The sequence below is a fragment of the Sphaerodactylus townsendi genome, linkage group LG13 (assembly GCF_021028975.2).
Source record: "Sphaerodactylus townsendi isolate TG3544 linkage group LG13, MPM_Stown_v2.3, whole genome shotgun sequence".
NCBI lineage: Eukaryota > Metazoa > Chordata > Lepidosauria > Squamata > Sphaerodactylidae > Sphaerodactylus > Sphaerodactylus townsendi.
In genome coordinates this window covers 21,450,168-21,462,180 of record NC_059437.1, presented here as the reverse complement: position 1 = coordinate 21,462,180, position 12,013 = coordinate 21,450,168, and positions in this window count along the sequence as shown.

Here is a 12,013-nt window from a genome sequence, read left to right as displayed (position 1 = left end):
TGCCATTTGTTTCTCAGGTAAGAAGTGATAAGTGTGATTGTGAACAAACTCTAGTCTCATTTCCCCTATCCCTTTTCCTGCCTTCTTAATATAAAGGAATGGGAATACTTTTAGAGGAATGTGAAAGAGCTATAAGAAGTGATGGCATAGGCAATTTTGCAACTTTAATGGATTATATCCAGCCTGACAACAGTAGAGGCTAAAATAATGCTTTGAACTGACTCTCCTCGCTTGCTTTTCTGCCTTCTGTAACCAATTTGCTAGTCTTTTCCAGTTTACATAGAAAATAGACCGATCATTTCCTGGTAAGATTTGGACGCAGTGACAATTTCCCCTCCTCCCTGAAGAGGGAGACCCATTGAGATGGTCCACTGTCGGAGACAGATAAAACCAGAGCAGTTCCTGAATGTTCTCGGGGACTTTCCAGTTTGCATGGATGGCACTTCAGTCAAGGCTTTGGTCTCTCTCTGGACTGATGAATAGGGCCATTGACACCATCATTCTCGAGTGCCCTCACCTTACCTATAGAACCCATAAAACTCCTTGGTATTCTACAGAGCTTCAGGCTATGAAACAAGAAGGTCGACAGCTACAGTGCAGATGGTATAAATCCTGCTGTGAGGCTGACTAAATACAAGTTAAGAGCATGTTATTATACCAGATGGTTGTGGTGATAGCAGAAAGGTGCTTTACTCTGTCACCATTGTGTCCTCAAGTAGTCATCCAGCAGAACTTTTCTGTACGGTGAACACTCTTGTAAGGTCAAGTCCAAGGAGACAAGGGCAGTGGACAGATAATGTCTGCTGTGACGATTTTGCAAGACGCTTTGAGGGCAAAGTCGCTCAGATCCACTGGAAATTGGATGCCACAACTGAGAGTAGTTCAGAGGGGGCATCCAGAGAACCATCTGGTGCAGTTATTTTGGATCAGTTTCAATTAATGAGGCCTGAAGATGTGGACAATTTGCTTGTTGAGTCCAGCCAACTACATGTCTTCTAGATGTTTGCCTCTCTTGGGTTATAAAAACTAGCCACTTGGGTATGACAGAATGGATATTGAGGATAGTGCAGTGGTGGTGAACCTTTGGCACTCCAGATGTTATGGACTACAATTCCCATCAGCCCATGCCAGCATGACCACTTGGCCATGCTGGCAGAGGCTGATGGGAATTGTAGTCCATAACATCTGGAGTGCCAAAGGTTCGCCACCACGGGGATAGTGAATACCTTCTTGAGAAAGGCAGTAGTTCCGATGGTTCTCAAGGAGGCGGTGGTGTTCCCCCTTAAGGGATTTTCTTTAGACCCTGAGGATCTAAAAAACTATCGCCTGGTGGCCCAACATACCTTTTTTAGCTAAGATAGAGAGGGTTGTGACTGTTCAACTGTAGGCATGTTTGGAAGAAGCTGATTATCTAGACCCATTTCAGCCTGGGTTCAGGCTCGGTCATGGAATTGAAACCACCTGGGTTGCCCTGAATTCTTACCTTTTCTGGGAGAGACAAAGGGTCAATGCAACTCTGTTGGTCCTCCTGGATCTCTTGGTGGCTTGTGGTACTATTGACTACAGTATCCTGGAAAGGCTACAGAGCTTGGGCGTTGAGGGGCCTTTCTTTGCAGTAGTTCTGCTCCTACCTCCAAGGCCAGTACTAGAAGGTAGTCATGGGAGACTAAACATCTTGGGCCTCAAATATTTAAATGAACACCTTCTCCCATATTGACCTGTTCATGCCCTAAGATCAGCAGATTAAACCCTTCTAGTAGAACCACCACCTTCAGCGATTAAAAAAAGGTGGAGACCCAAGACACAGCTTTTTCAGTGATGGCCTTGAGATTGTAGAATGATTTCCCTCCTTAGGTACCTCAAGCATCTTCTCTATACATGTTTAGAAAATTGGTAGACAGTTATTTACCCTGACTTTTGGCTGAAGAGATGGTTTCCCCCTTTGAAAATATCAGGATTTAAATAGGTTTTTAGGAATTCTAATAGTTTTTTTGGGATTCTAAACAGGTTTTATTGTGTACATCTTATAACTGTTTTTAGGTGATTTTTATGTCATGTTGTAACCCTCCCTGAGACTTTCAGGTATTTATAAGCATTCAGTATATATATGCTTCATGCTCTTGCTTGGTGTTAATTTTAATGCTGTACACACACACACACACATGCATATGTGTGTGAATTTAAGTGTGAATTTAAAGTGAATTTAAGAGTGTACATGCTGAACAGTCAATATAAGAAGGGTATTGAGGTGTTAAAAGATATTCCCCTTTAATTCAAGACTGGGGAAACAGGTTTGGCCTAGTACTTAAATGAAAGTAGCATAGGTGTTTGATGAGCCTTATCTTTTGGGGCGCCATTCCACTGAATGGGAAGCGGTGGTCCTTCCAGTATCCTTGCCCCAAGCCGTTTAGGGCTTTAAAGGTAAGCCCAACACTTGCCTGGAAACAAATGGACAGCCAGTACCCTGACAGTAGCCTGACTGTTGTGCTTTAGACCAACTGAAGTTGCCAGATCATTTTTAAGGCATCGCCAGGTAAAATGTGTGGTAAAGCTACAAATTCTCCTGAACCAACACTTTATCAGAGACCCTACAAGGTGGAAAAAACAGGAGCTTAGACAGCAAGAGGTCACACCTAAAGGGGATGGAAATTTGAAGAAAACAGTTGGCCCCGTAGGAAGCCTGGAAAACACAAAGGAACTCAACTAGATCACTCAGCAACTACGGAGATTCTTTAGGTAGTCTGCCACGGAAGCTGTATATCAAAAGGAAAACCCAGTTCCGTGCATCCCACTGCTGCCTCCAAGTGTAGTTTTACCACAAAACATTTCACTAATTTAACCTAGATGTAATCATGACATGGATCACTGTTGCCAGTTCATACTTTTTGAAGAACAGTGGCAGTTAGCACATCAGCAGAAGCTGATAAAAGGCACTGTGCTTCAGAGAAGACCAGACCAAGATCCAGCAGCATCCTCAAGCTACAAACCTGCTTGTTCGGGGGAATGCAGTTCCTTCCCAGAAAGGATGACTCCTCAGTCCCTGAACAGTTTTGTCATTGACTGCAAGTACCTTGCCTATACTGAGGTTTGGTTTATTTGCACTAAGCCATTCTGTTCAGGCCTTCCATAGATCTGCATGACTTACCTGTCAAGGACAGTTGAATCTAAGTCATGGCAAATGGCAGCACCTTTATTCACAAAATACATCACAAACATGTCATAGAGAGCCTGTACATCTTTGGGCTTTACATCCATAAGTCCCTGGGATAAAAGTCTTGTCACAATCCAGAAAAGCTCTCCCAGATGGCATTGTGCAGGTGAAGTGAGGTCGCTTCATCACTGTCACTGCTGCAAACTAGTGACAATTTGTTCTCACCTATGGTCATATTCACTTTGAATGTTCCTCCAACTATCTGGCCAACAACTTCATTGCTCCAAGCTCCTCAGTAAACCAAGGCACATGCCAAGATCCATGGAAGGGAAGAGGGTATCTCAGAACTAGTTTGCTGCAGCCCAGATCACCTAAATATTCACCTCCATATTCAGCCAGGGCTGCAAACCAATTTTGCTGACTGCGAAATTCCTAAGAGATGCCTGAAACCATCTGGATCTATCAGCCTTCTGTGGCAGACTGTCCTTATTGCCCATCCCCCATTCTTGCAGAGGTTCTGAGTGTCCATGAGTCTAAACCTCACCAGATAATGGTGGGGCCTATGAAAAGGGGGGAGTGGAAAATCTTGTCCATTATCAAGCCACACATTTTATCCCCAGAGAAAATCAAACGTATGATGTGTTATATATGCAGGGACCAGAATGTTTTTGGACAGCTCCATGTTTCTTGTGGTCATGAATCCCGGGTTACCATTAAGGTAGCCTCAGCATGGACACTGAAGCCCTCAGGAACACCAATCCTCAAGGGCCTCACCACCAACCGCCTCCCTCAGCTCATGGAGGAAGAATGTTGGGCAGTAGGGTGGACAATACACCTATTACAGCCCAAGTTCCTCAAATCAAATACACATATGGCAGAACTGGATAAGAAAACTTTTGGTGAGTGTCACAGAGGTCAGATAGACCACAGATAGACCTCTCCCCATGTACCAACTCTAGGCTGATGCTGTAGCAGGAAATCAGGGGTGTCAAATTTGACAGAGAGCCACCTCTCCCCTTTTAGCCACCCAGGTCTCCATGATGCACATCAGGTTGGCCTCCTCATCCTGCATTAAATACTGGATGAGAGTTGTTTTATTTTGAGCCAAACTGATATACAACAGCAGTGCTTTTAGGCTTAAGGGTTGAACAAACAACATTACTAGGTCCCCTTGGGATGAGAGAAGGACCAGAAGTAAAACCTAATGACCCTCCTTCGCTTCAGTTGGCACAGCCTGCTCCTACCACCCTACTCTCCTCTGCCCTCTGGGAGCTCAAGCTACAGAAGCAGGAGCAGATCCCTAGTCAGCTGACCAGCTGGCCCCAATCCAGTTCCCGCCCCTATTCTCATTCTGCGCCAGTTTTGCTGTATGAGCTACTGCCTGCTTTCTGCATAATGCCTTGACAATCAGCCAGAAAAGTTCCAATGAACTAATATTTTCGTCTCTTAAATGCATGCATATTAAAATGCCCTTGTTATAAATTTTAAAGAGCAGTCTATATGAAGTTAACTCTCCCCCTTCCTCTCAGAGGACTTAAATGTAGCAACAGTATTAATATTTAGATTTTATGTACAGCAGTTCCTGCTTTGTAGCTGGTCTGTCACAGGCTCTTCCAGTAGATTCGTATAATCTTCAAAAGGTGGGATTTCAGCTTTCATGGGAGCAGGCCTATTCTTTTGCAAGCATAGCAAGACAGCACCAGAATCTCAGTGCAGCAATAACACTTTTGATGGGTTTGAAGTGTATGTGTTATGTAAAGTGGGTGTCTTATTCATGGTCTGCAGTGGCAGGGGACAAGAAAAGGACAAAAAACCCTCCTCATAGAAGTCTAATGCAACCACAGAGAATGTTTCCTTGCCTTTGTTGAAAACTACATTTATGAAATACAATAACCAGCTCTGCAATGATAAATCCATCATCATTTACCTTACCCATTTCTTTCCACACTTGATCCCAGATCATCCACAAAACATTCAGAGGAGCCTTGAAAATGCACGGGAGGCAAGCTGTAGCAGTTTAAAAATTAATAGTCCATTGCATTAGAACATCCTTACTGCCAGTTTGCTGTGGCATTTGAGAGCTTTGTTCCTTTGTTTCGGAGCAAGAATTGTGAAGCAACTAAGAGAATGATCTGTGATCTAAAAGGTTCAGATCTCTACTGTGCCGCAAGTACTGTAGTTGACCTTGGGCAAACCTTGCTGCCCTCAGACTCTTTCCCCAATGTGCAATACGGATATAATAATAGTTGCCTATCTTGCCACACTGTTGTGAGAATCACAATTACTCAGAGAGAAGCAGGAAAAGAAAGAATAAGCCAGAAAGAAGCAATTCCTAAGAGCAGCTTTGGATTCTGAAACCATGGCACAAAGTATAATTTTTTAATCTATTTCTACTAAATCAGAGGGCCTCAAACCATATTCCAAGGGACTTTGGAGTTTCTTGAAAATTTGAAATGGCAGAGAAACTGCCTACGAAAGTTTTGCTCACCATCATTTTTTCCTTTTAAATACATTTTTAATATATATATATATATTATACAAAATATAAACAATCACCCACAAAACTGCCAATAAACATGTTGTATGGCCCACATAACATACAGTAAAATACTCCCTACAATAAATAGTGGTTTATAACCAGGTCCCTTCTGTTCAAAAGTGCATGCCCTAGAATGCATCTCAGATTCCTCTGCCATGCAATGCCAGCCGTACAAGGATTCCTTTGCAGACCAGTCAATGTACAAAAAGTTCCCTAGTGCCAGGAAGTTTGAAAGCCTCCATAACAATCCAGTCAAGCAATAACAGTGTTGTTGGAGTAGAGGATTCTGCATTGAAGTCCATGGCCTTAGAAGGGTATAATGCCACTTAGGACTGTGCTATTATTGCCCAGAATCTGTGAACGTTAATGGCACCCAACCACCAACATAACACACTGTTCCTTTCGTCAGCAGTTTTGCGTATCTGATGTTGCTCTAATTTGTTCATATCATTTGTGGCACTATTGGGAGCTAGAAGACATTTCATCACAGTAAAATGCTAGTCCTTGTTTTCAACGGACATGACAAATTAGTGCAATCGATAATTATCTGGGTATTTCCTGGTAAGAGCATTCACTGCATTTTGACACCCTATGACTCAGGTTAATTAAAGGTGAAGGTAGTCTCCTGTACAAGCACCAGGTCATTACTGACACATGGGGTGATGTCACATCATGACATTTACTAACTAGGCAGACTATGTTTACAGAATAGTTTGCCATTGCCTTCCCCGGTCATCTACACTTACCAACCCTGGAAGACTGGGAAGACCGGAAGGGTGGAAAGCTGAGCCAGCTACCTGAAAATGACTTCCATTGCAAGATGGAGTCACCATCCCTGTACATCTTTCTTTGAATTGGGTATGGTTGGGCAACCAGCCCCTTTTTGTTTCTAACCAATAAAACATTGGGAGGAAAAGTTCCACAATGATACTAAACGGTGTGGCAGCAACAGAAACAGGCTTTGTGGTGATCAGTGGAGTGAACCGGATCTGATCAGGACTGAGGAAGAAAACTCTTTCAGTGAAGCTGTCCCCATGATTCCATACAGCATTTGACAAAGCACTGAGGATTGCATTAGTCCTCATTGCCCAATCAAATGTGAGACTATGGGCGTTTTCGCACACACTTTTTATTCTTGAATAAAAGCAAACCGCATTGATCCCTGACCTTTTTGATGCAGTTTTGTCGCTCGATGGCATTCACACATGGCCAGGTAGTCACGCATCTTCTGCCTGCTTCGCAACTCCCGGGTTTCTGCATTGCCCAGTAATGCGGCGCAAACGACCGCTCTGATTGGCTGTCGCGCCATCATGGGGCCGTCCGGGGGCGGGCTTCCAAATTGCTTCCCATCCCGTTTCCGTGGACGGGCTGTTGAGCTACCGCGTTAACGGAGGCGAAACGATCGAATGAGTCACCGTGCTGCAAATGTATCAAAGCAACGGTGCCACGGGGACTTGGTAGCTTGAGCTATCAGGCGCACACAACCGAACGCGAGGAGGGGAGGGAGTCGAGTGAGACTCAAGCGGAACAATGGGATGTGCGCGCGCAACCAGCAAGTCCAATTGCGTTCCCATTGGCTGGATCAAATCGCGTCACACTGTGGGTGTCACCCCTGACTGTCGCTTACTCCAGATTTGTTTCGCACCTAGCCACCAGATTGTGGGGGGAAACCGGTTTTTCCAAGAAAGTTGCAGAAGTATCGAGCTACAGGAAAAATGTGGAACAACGGCTGGAATGTGGCACAGAAGGGGGGTCGGGACACATTTCGGCTTAAGTGTGTGCGAAAAAATGTGGAAAACAGCAACGAACTCACATGCTGGATCTGCAACAAACAGTGTGTGCGAAAACGCCCTGAGGCGCCCAAAGAAATGAACAGGATTCTTCTTGTCAGTTTTTCTGGGTGGCAAAGTGACATCCATAACATGGGAGTTATGGGGTGGGATGGGGGGTAGGGAATGTGGTGATAACTAAACAATTATGTGCTGTGCGGTTGACACTTGGCATCAAGACTCTACAGAGCATCAGACTGGAATCCGGGAGAGCCAGGTTTGACTCCCCACTCTGACGTAGACCCTGTCCGCACATGCATAATAATGCACTTTCAATCCACTTTCAATGCACTTTGCAGCTGTGAGGAATAGCCAAATCTACTTGCAAACAATGTGAAAGCAGATTGAAAGTGGATTATTCTGCATGTGTGGAAGGGGCCATGGTGTGGTGTAGTGTGTATGTCCCTTTAAGAGAATTGCAAATAAGGCTATGAAAAGAGGGGGAGTGGGTGCAGCTTTTGGGTGTTGTTTGTTGCTTAATTTAAGCTTGAATAAAGACATTTGGAACTGAACATGGAAACATTATTAGCAGTGACGTAGCGCCAAGGGGATGGGGGTGTGTGCAACGTACTGGACACGTGCCGGTGCGGGGGTGTGGCAGGGTGTGCATGCGGGGCACATGCGTGCCCTGGGCACTGTTCCCCCCCCCCCCTTGCTCGGGCCCTGATTATTAGACAGACATAATAAATCGGTGAAGAAGATGGGATGGCTTTTTGCTTTTGAACTCACTGGCAGCATTTTTAACAAAGTCCAGGTGAGCCTGTAATTGCTATTACTTCATGGAATTGTTTTTCTTTAAATAATTACCTGCTTGCAAGTAGTGACACAGATGTGTCTGAGGAAAGGAAACTTACGCTGCTCCTCCTGGGAGTAGAAGGACAACATATTTTATATTTCTTTCCTCTTGCTGATGAGAAATGTGAAATTGTCCTTACTGCACTGAAGGATTTTTTTTGATGCCCAAATTTAATGTGATGCTATAAATTCTGTCAGTGTGAACAATAGCCGGGGAGTCAACTTTACAATATATTGCAGCTTTGAGAGACTTATTTGGCCCCTGTGAGTTTGGAGTGGATGCTTGCTGGTGAAGCTTGAGCCAATCACTTATGCTCGGGATAACCTACCTAACAGGGCTGCTGTGAGGATAAAATGGAGGAACAGTGAATGATTTGGAATCTTGTTGCAGAGAAAAGTGAAATCAAAATGAACTAAATAAATATAGTGCTTGTGTCATCCATTTGTCATGGCTTCTGTACGCCTGTAGCAATCACTCAATTAACAACAGTTACTGGTAAGTGGAACATTGTTTTATTGTTTGAAAAAAATGTACATTCGGAAGTATTTACCTCCTTATAAATGAGCACCTTCCCATAACAACTTCCTTAAGTCACCTTTTAGTTCCCCAAGAGGCTCAATGTTATAATAGCTAAAGGGGAATTTTTTCATCATAGCATGGTAAAGGAAAATTTATCACAGCTCAAGTGTAATCTGGGGAGGACCAAAGACTGGAACATTAAGTAGTTGAATATGGAACAACAATTTGCATGATTTCTGTTTTTTCATCAGAAATGTGCCTATTCTAAAGCAGAACATCATTCTTCAAATCAAGGTGCAATGCCACATATTAAAACACCTTCATGAAAATCTCAGGTGGTGCAAAACCTACTTACAGCCCCACTACATTTTCTTCCGTAATGAGATGTCCACTTTACAAATGATGGGAAGGATCTTCCTGCCAGTTCTATGTGGTTATTATAAGAAAATTTACACTTTTCTCTTGCCCTTTGTCCAAGGATCTCTTGGCTTCCCTGCTCCCTTTTATCCTCACAACTTATGATATATTCAGACTGAGACATGATGACAGGTGCAAACTCACTTGATAAGCTTTGTGGCTAAAGGGAATTTGAACCCAATTTTTCTCATTCTCTGTCCAGTTTTACCGTATGTCCAACATACTGATCACGACTTATTGATCACGACTTACTGATCATGACACCTCTTGGTTGACTTGTTCTAACAATGTCCTCATGTGGATATTATTGCTGATTCTCACATGATACTGGTAGAAAGCATTTTCAGGAGCTGCTAGAAAGCATTTTCATGACTGCTTTCTGCCTTGATGCAAACATTTTTTTTAAATCTAATAATAAGGTACTTTTGCTGTTTTCACTAACTGTCTCTGCTAATTGTTAACAATTCATTTAACTTGGCTACAGTGGTGCCATTGTTGCATTTTGCAGTCTGTACAACCCATGTGTAACATATGCTGAATTAATTTTATTGTAATTTATCATTCAAATAAATAATTGTTTTACATTATTGACTTGATATTGAGCTATGTATCACTGGACCTTGTTTTCCTCTTTAAACACATTCACATGCACACAAATGTGCAGTTTCAGCTCAGCAAATATAGTATTAATCACACAAACATGAAGGCTCAGTACTTTATTTAGGAACTTGCTACACAGGTGGAAGGGAACTCTGAGAAGGAACAGGCTGGGAATTGCACCCTGGAAACATATGGGGAAATGACACTCAGCCAAAGGAAGAAGGTAGAAACACACATTCCTGCCTAATTTTCCATATGCTGCCCTCTGCAGGAACTTCTTCTCTTTTTGTACCCCAGACAGTGCATCTTCCAACACAATAGTCAAGGTTTCTGTTCATCCCCCCCCCCCATTTGCTTTTGAGGCATACTTTTTTTGAAGAAAGGGTGTCAGAATACAGTCCCAGTTCCATCTGAGCCACTGCTCAAATCGGAAGAGACCTCATAGGCCGTCTAGTCTATCTCCCAACTGAATGAGGAAAATCCAAAGCTGAGGATGTCTATTCTGGAGGGACTCCAATGTAGTCTCTGCTTGAAAGCCTCCAGCAAATGAAAGACCACTCACCTCCAATGGTGCCTGTTGCTGAGCTACTCTCGCTATTAGCAAGTTTTTCCACCCTAACGTTCAACTAAAATTCACCTTCTTGTAACTTAAGCCTATTCTGTCTAGGGCAAGAGAGCCCGGCAAGCAAGCCAGTGTGAACCTCTACAATCTGAGACCCTCATATCTAGGACCACCTCCACTCATGTGTCCATAAGGGAGCTCCCATCTTTAGAATAGGCATCAGTAAAAGTTCTTCCATTCAGGTTTGTGAACACAGGTTTTGTTCAGACTTTCCCACTGCCTACTCCTGTTTTACAGAACAGCCTTCCAGAGGACATGTGGAAGGCCCCAACCTTGCAAAGATTTCAGATCCGTGTACTCCCTTCAAGTCATGCTTCTGACACACTGATGGTTCTAACAGAATATGGTCCATATGACACTCCCGACACACACAATTATTTCTTCTCATAGCTGCGCTGCATGGTTTGTTGAACTTGGTACACGTGTACCAGATTTCAGGTTAATCAAGGGCCATGATGGCAAACCTTTTGGGCCCAGTGTTCAGATATTTAGAAAATGCCTAACTTGACTCTGCTGGTATGTCACCCCATGCAGAGGGGAAATAATTCTTTGCATATTCATTATTTTTTTAAAGTAGTTAATCATGTGGGGTACTATATTTTATACAAAGAAATATCAAACAATTACCAAAATGTCTCTAAAACAAGGAGAATAGTTGTTGTCGGGTGTTGGGGAATGCTGCTGTGTCACCAAAACACTGTGGTATGTCATCCTTTGATGTACATACCAAAGGTTTACCATCACTGATCTAGGGTCCAGTAGGCATGCAACGAAGCTGTAATATCCAGGCATTCCTCCATACAGGGGGGAAAACAGTGACTAATTATATCAGATCGCATGCTGTGAAATATGACAGATCTTGAAAAGCAGAGCGTTTTTGATGCGCAGGGTAAACAGCTTGCTCCTTTCTTATTTGTACTGTATTTTTGTGACATGAATGAATCTTTAACTGGATTTAACGCAACAAACCACTTTATTGAGTCCTGTTGATCAGGAGGAGACCAAGATAAAACTTTTTTAAAAATTTAATTGATTTTCACAGTATATTTAACAGGATACAATTATAAAAATACTAGAGAACAGACAAGAGTTAAAGAAGACATCTATCCAGAACGATATCAATTAAATATTACATAATGGATTCCAATATGACCGTCTAATATTATTAAAGAGATATGGAAAGATAAAACTATCTTGAAGAGTACAAAAATCAGGCTTGTGAAGCTTTACTTGGCACCGTCCCACTAACTTCCACCAATTCCACTGTCTGCAACACTCCGCAGCCGAATTGCCTCTGGGCTATTATCGCTCTCCAGGGGCCGCCCCCTCCCGCAGGCGCTACGTGCCGCTGGGCCTCTTAGCCGCATGCGCAGCAGAACAACCAGGGGCGGGGTCGGAAGAAGTGACGTCTCCAGGCGGCGGAGGAGGAGGGGGCGGCGGGCTCTGCTGCGCCTGCGCGGCACCTTGTTTACCCCGTTCTTCTGCGAGCCTGGATGGGAGGGGGAGGGAAAGAATGTGGAGAAGCGGCGCCCGCCTCTCC